The 17500-nt window shown below is 41.7% G+C and overlaps 15 non-coding genes across 15 annotated transcripts in view; all 15 read right to left on the reverse strand.

The window, feature by feature from the left end:
• Positions 1–3, reverse strand: part of trnar-ucg (transfer RNA arginine (anticodon UCG)) — a 73-nt gene extending 70 nt beyond the window's left edge. Inside the window, exon 1 of the tRNA in view lies at positions 1–3. This exon is cut by the window's left edge and continues 70 nt beyond it. This is a non-coding gene — a tRNA (tRNA-Arg).
• A 413-nt stretch (positions 4–416) lies between these two features.
• On the reverse strand, positions 417–489 carry trnar-ucg (transfer RNA arginine (anticodon UCG)). Its single transcript has one exon. It is a non-coding gene; the product is annotated as a tRNA-Arg (tRNA).
• Positions 490–2670: 2181 nt separating this feature from the next.
• On the reverse strand, positions 2671–2743 carry trnar-ucg (transfer RNA arginine (anticodon UCG)). The gene has a single exon. It is a non-coding gene; the product is annotated as a tRNA-Arg (tRNA).
• A 413-nt stretch (positions 2744–3156) lies between these two features.
• trnar-ucg (transfer RNA arginine (anticodon UCG)) lies at positions 3157–3229 on the reverse strand. The gene has a single exon. It is a non-coding gene; the product is annotated as a tRNA-Arg (tRNA).
• Positions 3230–5902: 2673 nt separating this feature from the next.
• On the reverse strand, positions 5903–5975 carry trnar-ucg (transfer RNA arginine (anticodon UCG)). Its single transcript has one exon. It is a non-coding gene; the product is annotated as a tRNA-Arg (tRNA).
• A 413-nt stretch (positions 5976–6388) lies between these two features.
• trnar-ucg (transfer RNA arginine (anticodon UCG)) lies at positions 6389–6461 on the reverse strand. Its single transcript has one exon. It is a non-coding gene; the product is annotated as a tRNA-Arg (tRNA).
• A 1680-nt stretch (positions 6462–8141) lies between these two features.
• trnal-uag (transfer RNA leucine (anticodon UAG)) lies at positions 8142–8214 on the reverse strand. The gene has a single exon. It is a non-coding gene; the product is annotated as a tRNA-Leu (tRNA).
• A 413-nt stretch (positions 8215–8627) lies between these two features.
• Positions 8628–8700, reverse strand: trnar-ucg (transfer RNA arginine (anticodon UCG)). Its single transcript has one exon. It is a non-coding gene; the product is annotated as a tRNA-Arg (tRNA).
• Positions 8701–10380: 1680 nt separating this feature from the next.
• On the reverse strand, positions 10381–10453 carry trnar-ucg (transfer RNA arginine (anticodon UCG)). Its single transcript has one exon. It is a non-coding gene; the product is annotated as a tRNA-Arg (tRNA).
• A 307-nt stretch (positions 10454–10760) lies between these two features.
• Positions 10761–10833, reverse strand: trnar-ucg (transfer RNA arginine (anticodon UCG)). The gene has a single exon. It is a non-coding gene; the product is annotated as a tRNA-Arg (tRNA).
• A 413-nt stretch (positions 10834–11246) lies between these two features.
• On the reverse strand, positions 11247–11319 carry trnar-ucg (transfer RNA arginine (anticodon UCG)). Its single transcript has one exon. It is a non-coding gene; the product is annotated as a tRNA-Arg (tRNA).
• Positions 11320–12997: 1678 nt separating this feature from the next.
• trnal-uag (transfer RNA leucine (anticodon UAG)) lies at positions 12998–13070 on the reverse strand. The gene has a single exon. It is a non-coding gene; the product is annotated as a tRNA-Leu (tRNA).
• Positions 13071–13483: 413 nt separating this feature from the next.
• On the reverse strand, positions 13484–13556 carry trnar-ucg (transfer RNA arginine (anticodon UCG)). The gene has a single exon. It is a non-coding gene; the product is annotated as a tRNA-Arg (tRNA).
• Positions 13557–14356: 800 nt separating this feature from the next.
• On the reverse strand, positions 14357–14429 carry trnar-ucg (transfer RNA arginine (anticodon UCG)). Its single transcript has one exon. It is a non-coding gene; the product is annotated as a tRNA-Arg (tRNA).
• Positions 14430–17093: 2664 nt separating this feature from the next.
• trnal-uag (transfer RNA leucine (anticodon UAG)) lies at positions 17094–17166 on the reverse strand. The gene has a single exon. It is a non-coding gene; the product is annotated as a tRNA-Leu (tRNA).
• Positions 17167–17500: the final 334 nt, after the last annotated feature.

Below are 17500 nucleotides of genomic sequence, written 5' to 3' on the forward strand. Positions count from 1 at the left end.
GTCTCTTGCTTAAGAATTAACCACAAACATTTTGAGATAGCTTGTTTCCAATTACAAAGACACCATTCCTTAATTAGGCATCTTCAACAGCTTGAGAGGAGTCAAGATGGATCTAGTTCAGAGAAAGGAACACAATTCTGTGGACAACGAGGAAGCGACTCTCAATCTTCTCACCATAAGCCGGACGCCTTATCCGCAACGACATGTATTCACTTCTTGCTAATTTAACCACACACACTTTGAGACAGACTGTTTCCTACAACATGGGAACAACTTTTCCAATCAAGCATCTTTGACAGCTCGACTTGATTTATCAAGTTCAGATCAACACTTTGAGATGGCTTGTTTCCAAAAACGAGAACAACTTCTGGCTTTTAAAGCTCTTCAACAGCAATCAAGATCCATCATGCTGATGACAACCACGAAGGGACTCGAACCCTTAATCTTCTGATCCGAAGTCAGACGCCTTATCCATTAGGCCACGTGGTCTCTTGCTTCAGAACTAACCATAAACATTTTGAGATAGCTTGTTTCCAATTGCGAGAACACTATTCCTTAAGTCAGATGCCTTTTCCGTAACGACATGTATTCACTTCTTGCTAATTTAACCACACACACTTTGAGACAGACTGTTTCCTACAACATGGGAACAACTTTATGCATCAAGCATCTTTGACAGCTCGACTGGAGTCGCGATCCATCAAGTTCAGATCAACACTTTGAGATGGCTTGATTCCAAAAACGAGAACAACTTATGGCTTTTAAAGCTCTTCAACAGCAATGAAGATCCATCATGCTGATGACAGCCACAAAGGGACTCGAACCCTTAATCTTCTGATCCGAAGTCAGATGCCCTATCGATTACGCCAAGTGGTCTCTTGCTTACGAATTAACCACAAACATTTTGAGATAGCTTGTTTCCAATTACAAGAACACCATTCCTTAATTAGGCATCTTCAACAGCTTGAGAGGAGTCAAGATGGATCTAGTTCAGAGAAAAGAACACAATTCTGTGGACAACCAGGAAGCGATTCTCAATCGTCTCAGCATAAGTCAGACGCCTAATCCGTAACGACATGTATTCACTTCTTGCTGATTTAACCACACACACTTTGGGACAGACTGTTTCCTACAACATGTGAACAACTTTTTCCATCAAGCATCTTCGACAGCTCGACTGGAGTCGCAATCCATCAAGTTCAGTTCAACACTTTGAGATGGCTTGATTCCAGAAACGAGAACAACCTATGGCTTTTAAAGCTCTTCAACAGCAATAAAGGTCCATCATGCTGATGACAACCACGAACTGACTCGAACCCTTAATCTTCTGATCCAAAGTCAGACGCCTTATCGATTACGCCACGTGGTCTCTTGCTTCAGAAGTAACCACAAATTTTTTTAGATAGATTGTTTCCAATTACGAGAACACTATTCCTTAAGGCAGACGCCTTATCCGTAACGACATGTATTCACTTTTTGCTGATCTAACCACACACACTTTGAGACAGACTGTTTCCTACAACATGTGAACAACTTTTTCCATCAAGCATCTTCGACAGCTCGACTGGAGTCGCGATCCATCAAGTTCAGGTCAACACTTTGAGATGGCTTGTTTCCAAAAACGAGATCAAATTAATGGCTTTTAAAGCTCTTCAACAGCGATCAAGATCCATCATGCTGATGACAACCACGAAGGGACTCGAACCCTTAATCTTCTGATCCGAAGTCAGATGCCCTATCGATTACGCCAAGTGGTCTGTTGCTTACGAATTAACCACAAACATTTTGAGATAGCTTGTTTCCAATTACAAGAACACCATTCCTTAATTAGGCATCTTCAACAGCTTGAGAGGAATCAAGATGGACCCAGTTCAGAGAAAGGAACACAATTCTGTGGACAACGAGGAAGCGACTCTTAATCTTCTCACCATAAGTCAGACGCCTTATCCGAAACGACATGTATTCACTTCTTGCTAATTTAACCACACACACTTTGAGACAGACTGTTTCCTACAACATGTGAACAACTTTTTCCATCAAGCATCTTCGACAGCTCGACTGGAGTCGCGATCCATCAAGTTCAGATCAACACTTTGAGATGGCTTGTTTTCAAAAACGAGAACAACTTATGGCTTTTAAAGCTCTTCAACAGCAATCAAGATCCATCATGCTGATGATAACCACAAAGGGACTCGAACCCTTAATCTTCTGATCCGAGGTCAGACGCCTTATCCATTAGGCCACGTGGTCTCTTGCTTAAAAATTAACCACAAACATTTTGAGATAGCTTGTTTCCAATTACAAGAACACCATTCCTTAATTAGGCATCTTCAACACCTTGAGATGAATCAAGATGGACCCAGTTCAGAGAAAGGAACACAATTCTGTGGACAACCAGGAAGCGACTCTCAATCTTCTCACCATAAGTCAGACGCCTTATCCGAAACGACATGTATTCACTTCTTGCTAATTTAACCACACACACTTTGAGACAGACTGTTTCCTACAACATGTGAACAACTTTTTCCATCAAGCATCTTCGACAGCTCGACTGGAGTCGCGATCCATCAAGTTCAGATCAACACTTTGAGATGGCTTGTTTCCAGAAACGAGAACAACTTATGGCTTTTAAAGCTCTTCAACAGCAATCAAGATCCATCATGCTGATGACAACCACGAAGGGACTCGAACCCTTAATCTTCTGATCCGAAGTCAGACGCCTTATCCATTAGGCCACGTGGTCTCTTGCTTAAGAATTAACCACAAACATTTTGAGATAGCTTGTTTCCAATTACAAAGACACCATTCCTTAATTAGGCATCTTCAACAGCTTGAGAGGAGTCAAGATGGATCTAGTTCAGAGAAAGGAACACAATTCTGTGGACAACGAGGAAGCGACTCTCAATCTTCTCACCATAAGCCGGACGCCTTATCCGCAACGACATGTATTCACTTCTTGCTAATTTAACCACACACACTTTGAGACAGACTGTTTCCTACAACATGGGAACAACTTTTCCAATCAAGCATCTTTGACAGCTCGACTTGATTTATCAAGTTCAGATCAACACTTTGAGATGGCTTGTTTCCAAAAACGAGAACAACTTCTGGCTTTTAAAGCTCTTCAACAGCAATCAAGATCCATCATGCTGATGACAACCACGAAGGGACTCGAACCCTTAATCTTCTGATCCGAAGTCAGACGCCTTATCCATTAGGCCACGTGGTCTCTTGCTTCAGAACTAACCATAAACATTTTGAGATAGCTTGTTTCCAATTGCGAGAACACTATTCCTTAAGTCAGATGCCTTTTCCGTAACGACATGTATTCACTTCTTGCTAATTTAACCACACACACTTTGAGACAGACTGTTTCCTACAACATGGGAACAACTTTATGCATCAAGCATCTTTGACAGCTCGACTGGAGTCGCGATCCATCAAGTTCAGATCAACACTTTGAGATGGCTTGATTCCAAAAACGAGAACAACTTATGGCTTTTAAAGCTCTTCAACAGCAATGAAGATCCATCATGCTGATGACAGCCACAAAGGGACTCGAACCCTTAATCTTCTGATCCGAAGTCAGATGCCCTATCGATTACGCCAAGTGGTCTCTTGCTTACGAATTAACCACAAACATTTTGAGATAGCTTGTTTCCAATTACAAGAACACCATTCCTTAATTAGGCATCTTCAACAGCTTGAGAGGAGTCAAGATGGATCTAGTTCAGAGAAAAGAACACAATTCTGTGGACAACCAGGAAGCGATTCTCAATCGTCTCAGCATAAGTCAGACGCCTAATCCGTAACGACATGTATTCACTTCTTGCTGATTTAACCACACACACTTTGGGACAGACTGTTTCCTACAACATGTGAACAACTTTTTCCATCAAGCATCTTCGACAGCTCGACTGGAGTCGCAATCCATCAAGTTCAGTTCAACACTTTGAGATGGCTTGATTCCAGAAACGAGAACAACCTATGGCTTTTAAAGCTCTTCAACAGCAATAAAGGTCCATCATGCTGATGACAACCACGAACTGACTCGAACCCTTAATCTTCTGATCCAAAGTCAGACGCCTTATCGATTACGCCACGTGGTCTCTTGCTTCAGAAGTAACCACAAATTTTTTTAGATAGATTGTTTCCAATTACGAGAACACTATTCCTTAAGGCAGACGCCTTATCCGTAACGACATGTATTCACTTTTTGCTGATCTAACCACACACACTTTGAGACAGACTGTTTCCTACAACATGTGAACAACTTTTTCCATCAAGCATCTTCGACAGCTCGACTGGAGTCGCGATCCATCAAGTTCAGGTCAACACTTTGAGATGGCTTGTTTCCAAAAACGAGAACAATTTATGGCTTTTAAAGCTCTTCAACAGCGATCAAGATCCATCATGCTGATGACAACCACGAAGGGACTCGAACCCTTAATCTTCTGATCCGAAGTCAGATGCCCTATCGATTACGCCAAGTGGTCTGTTGCTTACGAATTAACCACAAACATTTTGAGATAGCTTGTTTCCAATTACAAGAACACCATTCCTTAATTAGGCATCTTCAACAGCTTGAGAGGAATCAAGATGGACCCAGTTCAGAGAAAGGAACACAATTCTGTGGACAACGAGGAAGCGACTCTTAATCTTCTCACCATAAGTCAGACGCCTTATCCGAAACGACATGTATTCACTTTTTGCTGATCTAACCACACACACTTTGAGACAGACTGTTTCCTACAACATGTGAACAACTTTTTCCATCAAGCATCTTCGACAGCTCGACTGGAGTCGCGATCCATCAAGTTCAGGTCAACACTTTGAGATGGCTTGTTTCCAAAAACGAGAACAATTTATGGCTTTTAAAGCTCTTCAACAGCGATCAAGATCCATCATGCTGATGACAACCACGAAGGGACTCGAACCCTTAATCTTCTGATCCGAAGTCAGATGCCCTATCGATTACGCCAAGTGGTCTGTTGCTTACGAATTAACCACAAACATTTTGAGATAGCTTGTTTCCAATTACAAGAACACCATTCCTTAATTAGGCATCTTCAACAGCTTGAGAGGAATCAAGATGGACCCAGTTCAGAGAAAGGAACACAATTCTGTGGACAACGAGGAAGCGACTCTTAATCTTCTCACCATAAGTCAGACGCCTTATCCGAAACGACATGTATTCACTTCTTGCTAATTTAACCACACACACTTTGAGACAGACTGTTTCCTACAACATGTGAACAACTTTTTCCATCAAGCATCTTCGACAGCTCGACTGGAGTCGCGATCCATCAAGTTCAGATCAACACTTTGAGATGGCTTGTTTTCAAAAACGAGAACAACTTATGGCTTTTAAAGCTCTTCAACAGCAATCAAGATCCATCATGCTGATGATAACCACAAAGGGACTCGAACCCTTAATCTTCTGATCCGAGGTCAGACGCCTTATCCATTAGGCCACGTGGTCTCTTGCTTAAAAATTAACCACAAACATTTTGAGATAGCTTGTTTCCAATTACAAGAACACCATTCCTTAATTAGGCATCTTCAACACCTTGAGATGAATCAAGATGGACCCAGTTCAGAGAAAGGAACACAATTCTGTGGACAACCAGGAAGCGACTCTCAATCTTCTCACCATAAGTCAGACGCCTTATCCGAAACGACATGTATTCACTTCTTGCTAATTTAACCACACACACTTTGAGACAGACTGTTTCCTACAACATGTGAACAACTTTTTCCATCAAGCATCTTCGACAGCTCGACTGGAGTCGCGATCCATCAAGTTCAGATCAACACTTTGAGATGGCTTGTTTCCAGAAACGAGAACAACTTATGGCTTTTAAAGCTCTTCAACAGCAATCAAGATCCATCATGCTGATGACAACCACGAAGGGACTCGAACCCTTAATCTTCTGATCCGAAGTCAGACGCCTTATCCATTAGGCCACGTGGTCTCTTGCTTAAGAATTAACCACAAACATTTTGAGATAGCTTGTTTCCAATTACAAAGACACCATTCCTTAATTAGGCATCTTCAACAGCTTGAGAGGAGTCAAGATGGATCTAGTTCAGAGAAAGGAACACAATTCTGTGGACAACCAGGAAGCGACTCTCAATCTTCTCACCATAAGCCGGACGCCTTATCCGCAACGACATGTATTCACTTCTTGCTAATTTAACCACACACACTTTGAGACAGACTGTTTCCTACAACATGGGAACAACTTTTCCAATCAAGCATCTTTGACAGCTCGACTTGATTTATCAAGTTCAGATCAACACTTTGAGATGGCTTGTTTCCAAAAACGAGAACAACTTCTGGCTTTTAAAGCTCTTCAACAGCAATCAAGATCCATCATGCTGATGACAACCACGAAGGGACTCGAACCCTTAATCTTCTGATCCGAAGTCAGACGCCTTATCCATTAGGCCACGTGGTCTCTTGCTTCAGAACTAACCATAAACATTTTGAGATAGCTTGTTTCCAATTGCGAGAACACTATTCCTTAAGTCAGATGCCTTTTCCGTAACGACATGTATTCACTTCTTGCTAATTTAACCACACACACTTTGAGACAGACTGTTTCCTACAACATGGGAACAACTTTATGCATCAAGCATCTTTGACAGCTCGACTGGAGTCGCGATCCATCAAGTTCAGATCAACACTTTGAGATGGCTTGATTCCAAAAACGAGAACAACTTATGGCTTTTAAAGCTCTTCAACAGCAATGAAGATCCATCATGCTGATGACAGCCACAAAGGGACTCGAACCCTTAATCTTCTGATCCGAAGTCAGATGCCCTATCGATTACGCCAAGTGGTCTCTTGCTTACGAATTAACCACAAACATTTTGAGATAGCTTGTTTCCAATTACAAGAACACCATTCCTTAATTAGGCATCTTCAACAGCTTGAGAGGAGTCAAGATGGATCTAGTTCAGAGAAAAGAACACAATTCTGTGGACAACCAGGAAGCGATTCTCAATCGTCTCAGCATAAGTCAGACGCCTAATCCGTAACGACATGTATTCACTTCTTGCTGATTTAACCACACACACTTTGGGACAGACTGTTTCCTACAACATGTGAACAACTTTTTCCATCAAGCATCTTCGACAGCTCGACTGGAGTCGCAATCCATCAAGTTCAGTTCAACACTTTGAGATGGCTTGATTCCAGAAACGAGAACAACCTATGGCTTTTAAAGCTCTTCAACAGCAATAAAGGTCCATCATGCTGATGACAACCACGAACTGACTCGAACCCTTAATCTTCTGATCCAAAGTCAGACGCCTTATCGATTACGCCACGTGGTCTCTTGCTTCAGAAGTAACCACAAATTTTTTTAGATAGATTGTTTCCAATTACGAGAACACTATTCCTTAAGGCAGACGCCTTATCCGTAACGACATGTATTCACTTTTTGCTGATCTAACCACACACACTTTGAGACAGACTGTTTCCTACAACATGTGAACAACTTTTTCCATCAAGCATCTTCGACAGCTCGACTGGAGTCGCGATCCATCAAGTTCAGGTCAACACTTTGAGATGGCTTGTTTCCAAAAACGAGAACAATTTATGGCTTTTAAAGCTCTTCAACAGCGATCAAGATCCATCATGCTGATGACAACCACGAAGGGACTCGAACCCTTAATCTTCTGATCCGAAGTCAGATGCCCTATCGATTACGCCAAGTGGTCTGTTGCTTACGAATTAACCACAAACATTTTGAGATAGCTTGTTTCCAATTACAAGAACACCATTCCTTAATTAGGCATCTTCAACAGCTTGAGAGGAATCAAGATGGACCCAGTTCAGAGAAAGGAACACAATTCTGTGGACAACGAGGAAGCGACTCTCAATCTTCTCACCATAAGTCAGACGCCTTATCCGTAACGACATGTATTCACTTCTTGCTAATTTAACCACACACACTTTGAGACAGACTGTTTCCTACAACATGGGAACTACTTTTCCAATCAAGCATCTTTGACAGCTCGACTTGATTTATCAAGTTCAGATCAACACTTTGAGATGGCTTTTTTCCAAAAACGAGACCAACTTCTGGCTTTTAAAGCTCTTCAACAGCAATCAAGATCCATCATGCTGATGACAACCACGAAGGGACTCGAACCCTTAATCTTCTGATCCTAAGTCAGACGCCTTATCCATTAGGCCACGTGGTCTCTTGCTTAAGAATTAACCACAAACATTTTGACATAGCTTGTTTCCAATTACAAGAACACCATTCCTTAATTAGGCATCTTCAACAGCTTGAGAGGAGTCAAGATGGATCTAGTTCAGAGAAAGGAACACAATTCTGTGGACAACCAGGAAGCGACTCTCAATCTTCTCACCATAAGCCGGACGCCTTATCCGCAACGACATGTATTCACTTCTTGCTAATTTAACCACACACACTTTGAGACAGACTGTTTCCTACAACATGGGAACAACTTTTCCAATCAAGCATCTTTGACAGCTCGACTTGATTTATCAAGTTCAGATCAACACTTTGAGATGGCTTGTTTCCAAAAACGAGAACAACTTCTGGCTTTTAAAGCTCTTCAACAGCAATCAAGATCCATCATGCTGATGACAACCACAAAGGGACTCGAACCCTTAATCTTCTGATCCGAAGTCAGACGCCTTATCCATTAGGCCACGTGGTCTCTTGCTTCAGAACTAACCATAAACATTTTGAGATAGCTTGTTTCCAATTGCGAGAACACTATTCCTTAAGTCAGATGCCTTTTCCGTAACGACATGTATTCACTTCTTGCTAATTTAACCACACACACTTTGAGACAGACTGTTTCCTACAACATGGGAACAACTTTATGCATCAAGCATCTTTGACAGCTCGACTGGAGTCGCGATCCATCAAGTTCAGATCAACACTTTGAGATGGCTTGATTCCAAAAACGAGAACAACTTATGGCTTTTAAAGCTCTTCAACAGCAATGAAGATCCATCATGCTGATGACAGCCACAAAGGGACTCGAACCCTTAATCTTCTGATCCGAAGTCAGATGCCCTATCGATTACGCCAAGTGGTCTCTTGCTTACGAATTAACCACAAACATTTTGAGATAGCTTGTTTCCAATTACAAGAACACCATTCCTTAATTAGGCATCTTCAACAGCTTGAGAGGAGTCAAGATGGATCTAGTTCAGAGAAAAGAACACAATTCTGTGGACAACCAGGAAGCGATTCTCAATCGTCTCAGCATAAGTCAGACGCCTAATCCGTAACGACATGTATTCACTTCTTGCTGATTTAACCACACACACTTTGGGACAGACTGTTTCCTACAACATGTGAACAACTTTTTCCATCAAGCATCTTCGACAGCTCGACTGGAGTCGCAATCCATCAAGTTCAGTTCAACACTTTGAGATGGCTTGATTCCAGAAACGAGAACAACCTATGGCTTTTAAAGCTCTTCAACAGCAATAAAGGTCCATCATGCTGATGACAACCACGAACTGACTCGAACCCTTAATCTTCTGATCCAAAGTCAGACGCCTTATCGATTACGCCACGTGGTCTCTTGCTTCAGAAGTAACCACAAATTTTTTTAGATAGATTGTTTCCAATTACGAGAACACTATTCCTTAAGGCAGACGCCTTATCCGTAACGACATGTATTCACTTTTTGCTGATCTAACCACACACACTTTGAGACAGACTGTTTCCTACAACATGTGAACAACTTTTTCCATCAAGCATCTTCGACAGCTCGACTGGAGTCGCGATCCATCAAGTTCAGGTCAACACTTTGAGATGGCTTGTTTCCAAAAACGAGAACAATTTATGGCTTTTAAAGCTCTTCAACAGCGATCAAGATCCATCATGCTGATGACAACCACGAAGGGACTCGAACCCTTAATCTTCTGATCCGAAGTCAGATGCCCTATCGATTACGCCAAGTGGTCTGTTGCTTACGAATTAACCACAAACATTTTGAGATAGCTTGTTTCCAATTACAAGAACACCATTCCTTAATTAGGCATCTTCAACAGCTTGAGAGGAATCAAGATGGACCCAGTTCAGAGAAAGGAACACAATTCTGTGGACAACGAGGAAGCGACTCTTAATCTTCTCACCATAAGTCAGACGCCTTATCCGAAACGACATGTATTCACTTCTTGCTAATTTAACCACACACACTTTGAGACAGACTGTTTCCTACAACATGGGAACAACTTTTCCAATCAAGCATCTTTGACAGCTCGACTTGATTTATCAAGTTCAGATCAACACTTTTAAATGGCTTGTTTCCAAAAACGAGAACAACTTCTGGCTTTTAAAGCTCTTCAACAGCAATCAAGATCCATCATGCTGATGACAACCACGAAGGGACTCGAACCCTTAATCTTCTGATCCGAAGTCAGACGCCTTATCCATTAGGCCACGTGGTCTCTTGCTTCAGAAATAACCATAAACATTTTGAGATAGCTTGTTTCCAATTGCGAGAACACTATTCCTTAAGTCAGATGCCTTTTCCGTAAAGACATGTATTCACTTCTTGCTAATTTAACCACACACACTTTGAGACAGACTGTTTCCTACAACATGGGAACTACTTTTCCAATCAAGCATCTTTGACAGCTCGACTTGATTTATCAAGTTCAGATCAACACTTTGAGATGGCTTTTTTCCAAAAACGAGACCAACTTCTGGCTTTTAAAGCTCTTCAACAGCAATCAAGATCCATCATGCTGATGACAACCACGAAGGGACTCGAACCCTTAATCTTCTGATCCGAAGTCAGACGCCTTATCCATTAGGCCACGTGGTCTCTTGCTTAAGAATTAACCACAAACATTTTGACATAGCTTGTTTCCAATTACAAGAACACCATTCCTTAATTAGGCATCTTCAACAGCTTGAGAGGAGTCAAGATGGATCTAGTTCAGAGAAAGGAACACAATTCTGTGGACAACCAGGAAGCGACTCTCAATCTTCTCACCATAAGCCGGACGCCTTATCCGCAACGACATGTATTCACTTCTTGCTAATTTAACCACACACACTTTGAGACAGACTGTTTCCTACAACATGGGAACAACTTTTCCAATCAAGCATCTTTGACAGCTCGACTTGATTTATCAAGTTCAGATCAACACTTTGAGATGGCTTGTTTCCAAAAACGAGAACAACTTCTGGCTTTTAAAGCTCTTCAACAGCAATCAAGATCCATCATGCTGATGACAACCACGAAGGGACTCGAACCCTTAATCTTCTGATCCGAAGTCAGACGCCTTATCCATTAGGCCACGTGGTCTCTTGCTTCAGAACTAACCATAAACATTTTGAGATAGCTTGTTTCCAATTGCGAGAACACTATTCCTTAAGTCAGACGCCTTATCCGTAACGACATGTATTCACTTCTTGCTAATTTAACCACACACACTTTGAGAAAGACTGTTTCCTACAACATGGGAACAACTTTATCCATCAAGCATCTTCGACAGCTCGACTGGAGTCGCGATCCATCAAGTTCAGATCAACACTTTGAGATGGCTTGATTCCAAAAACGAGAACAACTTATGGCTTTTAAAGCTCTTCAACAGCAATGAAGATCCATCATGCTGATGACAGCCACAAAGGGACTCGAACCCTTAATCTTCTGATCCGAAGTCAGATGCCCTATCGATTACGCCAAGTGGTCTCTTGCTTACGAATTAACCACAAACATTTTGAGATAGCTTGTTTCCAATTACAAGAACACCATTCCTTAATTAGGCATCTTCAACAGCTTGAGGAGTCAAGATGGATCTAGTTCAGAGAAAAGAACACAATTCTGTGGACAACCAGGAAGCGATTCTCAATCGTCTCAGCATAAGTCAGATGCCTAATCCGTAACGACATGTATTCACTTCTTGCTGATTTAACCACACACACTTTGGGACAGACTGTTTCCTACAACATGTGAACAACTTTTTCCATCAAGCATCTTCGACAGCTCGACTGGAGTCGCAATCCATCAAGTTCAGTTCAACACTTTGAGATGGCTTGATTCCAGAAACGAGAACAACCTATGGCTTTTAAAGCTCTTCAACAGCAATAAAGGTCCATCATGCTGATGACAACCACGAACTGACTCGAACCCTTAATCTTCTGATCCAAAGTCAGACGCCTTATCGATTACGCCACGTGGTCTCTTGCTTCAGAAGTAACCACAATTTTTTTTTGATAGATTGTTTCCAATTACGAGAACACTATTCCTTAAGGCAGACGCCTTATCCGTAACGACATGTATTCACTTTTTGCTGATCTAACCACACACACTTTGAGACAGACTGTTTCCTACAACATGTGAACAACTTTTTCCATCAAGCATCTTCGACAGCTCGACTGGAGTCGCGATCCATCAAGTTCAGGTCAACACTTTGAGATGGCTTGTTTCCAAAAACGAGAACAATTTATGGCTTTTAAAGCTCTTCAACAGCGATCAAGATCCATCATGCTGATGACAACCACGAAGGGACTCGAACCCTTAATCTTCTGATCCGAAGTCAGATGCCCTATCGATTACGCCAAGTGGTCTGTTGCTTACGAATTAACCACAAACATTTTGAGATAGCTTGTTTCCAATTACAAGAACACCATTCCTTAATTAGGCATCTTCAACAGCTTGAGAGGAATCAAGATGGACCCAGTTCAGAGAAAGGAACACAATTCTGTGGACAACGAGGAAGCGACTCTCAATCTTCTCACCATAAGTCAGACGCCTTATCCGTAACGACATGTATTCACTTCTTGCTAATTTAACCACACACACTTTGAGACAGACTGTTTCCTACAACATGGGAACTACTTTTCCAATCAAGCAGCTTTGACAGCTCGACTTGATTTATCAAGTTCAGATCAACACTTTGAGATGGCTTTTTTCCAAAAACGAGACCAACTTCTGGCTTTTAAAGCTCTTCAACAGCAATCAAGATCCATCATGCTGATGACAACCACGAAGGGACTCGAACCCTTAATCTTCTGATCCTAAGTCAGACGCCTTATCCATTAGGCCACGTGGTCTCTTGCTTAAGAATTAACCACAAACATTTTGACATAGCTTGTTTCCAATTACAAGAACACCATTCCTTAATTAGGCATCTTCAACAGCTTGAGAGGAGTCAAGATGGATCTAGTTCAGAGAAAGGAACACAATTCTGTGGACAACCAGGAAGCGACTCTCAATCTTCTCACCATAAGCCGGACGCCTTATCCGCAACGACATGTATTCACTTCTTGCTAATTTAACCACACACACTTTGAGACAGACTGTTTCCTACAACATGGGAACAACTTTTCCAATCAAGCATCTTTGACAGCTCGACTTGATTTATCAAGTTCAGATCAACACTTTGAGATGGCTTGTTTCCAAAAACGAGAACAACTTCTGGCTTTTAAAGCTCTTCAACAGCAATCAAGATCCATCATGCTGATGACAACCACGAAGGGACTCGAACCCTTAATCTTCTGATCCGAAGTCAGACGCCTTATCCATTAGGCCACGTGGTCTCTTGCTTCAGAACTAACCATAAACATTTTGAGATAGCTTGTTTCCAATTGCGAGAACACTATTCCTTAAGTCAGATGCCTTTTCCGTAACGACATGTATTCACTTCTTGCTAATTTAACCACACACACTTTGAGACAGACTGTTTCCTACAACATGGGAACAACTTTATGCATCAAGCATCTTTGACAGCTCGACTGGAGTCGCGATCCATCAAGTTCAGATCAACACTTTGAGATGGCTTGATTCCAAAAACGAGAACAACTTATGGCTTTTAAAGCTCTTCAACAGCAATGAAGATCCATCATGCTGATGACAGCCACAAAGGGAAACGAACCCTTAATCTTCTGATCCGAAGTCAGATGCCCTATCGATTACGCCAAGTGGTCTCTTGCTTACGAATTAACCACAAACATTTTGAGATAGCTTGTTTCCAATTACAAGAACACCATTCCTTAATTAGGCATCTTCAACAGCTTGAGAGGAGTCAAGATGGATCTAGTTCAGAGAAAGGAACACAATTCTGTGGACAACCAGGAAGCGACTCTCAATCTTCTCACCATAAGCCGGACGCCTTATCCGCAACGACATGTATTCACTTCTTGCTAATTTAACCACACACACTTTGAGACAGACTGTTTCCTACAACATGGGAACAACTTTTCCAATCAAGCATCTTTGACAGCTCGACTTGATTTATCAAGTTCAGATCAACACTTTGAGATGGCTTGTTTCCAAAAACGAGAACAACTTCTGGCTTTTAAAGCTCTTCAACAGCAATCAAGATCCATCATGCTGATGACAACCACGAAGGGACTCGAACCCTTAATCTTCTGATCCGAAGTCAGACGCCTTATCCATTAGGCCACGTGGTCTCTTGCTTCAGAACTAACCATAAACATTTTGAGATAGCTTGTTTCCAATTGCGAGAACACTATTCCTTAAGTCAGATGCCTTTTCCGTAACGACATGTATTCACTTCTTGCTAATTTAACCACACACACTTTGAGACAGACTGTTTCCTACAACATGTGAACAACTTTTTCCATCAAGCATCTTCGACAGCTCGACTGGAGTCGCGATCCATCAAGTTCAGGTCAACACTTTGAGATGGCTTGTTTCCAAAAACGAGAACAATTTATGGCTTTTAAAGCTCTTCAACAGCGATCAAGATCCATCATGCTGATGACAACCACGAAGGGACTCGAACCCTTAATCTTCTGATCCGAAGTCAGATGCCCTATCGATTACGCCAAGTGGTCTCTTGCTTACGAATTAACCACAAACATTTTGAGATAGCTTGTTTCCAATTACAAGAACACCATTCCTTAATTAGGCATCTTCAACAGCTTGAGAGGAATCAAGATGGACCCAGTTCAGAGAAAGGAACACAATTCTGTGGACAACGAGGAAGCGACTCTTAATCTTCTCACCATAAGTCAGACGCCTTATCCGAAACGACATGTATTCACTTCTTGCTAATTTAACCACACACACTTTGAGACAGACTGTTTCCTACAACATGTGAACAACTTTTTCCATCAAGCATCTTCGACAGCTCGACTGGAGTCGCGATCCATCAAGTTCAGATCAACACTTTGAGATGGCTTGTTTTCAAAAACGAGAACAACTTATGGCTTTTAAAGCTCTTCAACAGCAATCAAGATCCATCATGCTGATGATAACCACAAAGGGACTCGAACCCTTAATCTTCTGATCCGAGGTCAGACGCCTTATCCATTAGGCCACGTGGTCTCTTGCTTAAAAATTAACCACAAACATTTTGAGATAGCTTGTTTCCAATTACAAGAACACCATTCCTTAATTAGGCATCTTCAACACCTTGAGATGAATCAAGATGGACCCAGTTCAGAGAAAGGAACACAATTCTGTGGACAACGAGGAAGCGACTCTTAATCTTCTCACCATAAGTCAGACGCCTTATCCGTAACGACATGTATTCACTTCTTGCTAATTTAACCACACACACTTTGAGAAAGACTGTTTCCTACAACATGGGAACAACTTTATCCATCAAGCATCTTCGACAGCTCGACTGGAGTCGCGATCCATCAAGTTCAGATCAACACTTTGAGATGGCTTGATTCCAAAAACGAGAACAACTTATGGCTTTTAAAGCTCTTCAACAGCAATGAAGATCCATCATGCTGATGACAGCCACAAAGGGACTCGAACCCTTAATCTTCTGATCCGAAGTCAGATGCCCTATCGATTACGCCAAGTGGTCTCTTGCTTACGAATTAACCACAAACATTTTGAGATAGCTTGTTTCCAATTACAAGAACACCATTCCTTAATTAGGCATCTTCAACAGCTTGAGGAGTCAAGATGGATCTAGTTCAGAGAAAAGAACACAATTCTGTGGACAACCAGGAAGCGATTCTCAATCGTCTCAGCATAAGTCAGATGCCTAATCCGTAACGACATGTATTCACTTCTTGCTGATTTAACCACACACACTTTGGGACAGACTGTTTCCTACAACATGTGAACAACTTTTTCCATCAAGCATCTTCGACAGCTCGACTGGAGTCGCAATCCATCAAGTTCAGTTCAACACTTTGAGATGGCTTGATTCCAGAAACGAGAACAACCTATGGCTTTTAAAGCTCTTCAACAGCAATAAAGGTCCATCATGCTGATGACAACCACGAACTGACTCGAACCCTTAATCTTCTGATCCAAAGTCAGACGCCTTATCGATTACGCCACGTGGTCTCTTGCTTCAGAAGTAACCACAAATTTTTTTAGATAGATTGTTTCCAATTACGAGAACACTATTCCTTAAGGCAGACGCCTTATCCGTAACGACATGTATTCACTTTTTGCTGATCTAACCACACACACTTTGAGACAGACTGTTTCCTACAACATGTGAACAACTTTTTCCATCAAGCATCTTCGACAGCTCGACTGGAGTCGCGATCCATCAAGTTCAGGTCAACACTTTGAGATGGCTTGTTTCCAAAAACGAGAACAATTTATGGCTTTTAAAGCTCTTCAACAGCGATCAAGATCCATCATGCTGATGACAACCACGAAGGGACTCGAACCCTTAATCTTCTGATCCGAAGTCAGATGCCCTATCGATTACGCCAAGTGGTCTGTTGCTTACGAATTAACCACAAACATTTTGAGATAGCTTGTTTCCAATTACAAGAACACCATTCCTTAATTAGGCATCTTCAACAGCTTGAGAGGAATCAAGATGGACCCAGTTCAGAGAAAGGAACACAATTCTGTGGACAACGAGGAAGCGACTCTCAATCTTCTCACCATAAGTCAGACGCCTTATCCGTAACGACATGTATTCACTTCTTGCTAATTTAACCACACACACTTTGAGACAGACTGTTTCCTACAACATGGGAACTACTTTTCCAATCAAGCATCTTTGACAGCTCGACTTGATTTATCAAGTTCAGATCAACACTTTGAGATGGCTTTTTTCCAAAAACGAGACCAACTTCTGGCTTTTAAAGCTCTTCAACAGCAATCAAGATCCATCATGCTGATGACAACCACGAAGGGACTCGAACCCTTAATCTTCTGATCCTAAGTCAGACGCCTTATCCATTAGGCCACGTGGTCTCTTGCTTAAGAATTAACCACAAACATTTTGACATAGCTTGTTTCCAATTACAAGAACACCATTCCTTAATTAGGCATCTTCAACAGCTTGAGAGGAGTCAAGATGGATCTAGTTCAGAGAAAGGAACACAATTCTGTGGACAACCAGGAAGCGACTCTCAATCTTCTCACCATAAGCCGGACGCCTTATCCGCAACGACATGTATTCACTTCTTGCTAATTTAACCACACACACTTTGAGACAGACTGTTTCCTACAACATGGGAACAACTTTTCCAATCAAGCATCTTTGACAGCTCGACTTGATTTATCAAGTTCAGATCAACACTTTGAG

Source organism: Osmerus mordax, chromosome 17 (assembly GCF_038355195.1).
Source record: "Osmerus mordax isolate fOsmMor3 chromosome 17, fOsmMor3.pri, whole genome shotgun sequence".
Lineage (NCBI taxonomy): Eukaryota > Metazoa > Chordata > Actinopteri > Osmeriformes > Osmeridae > Osmerus > Osmerus mordax.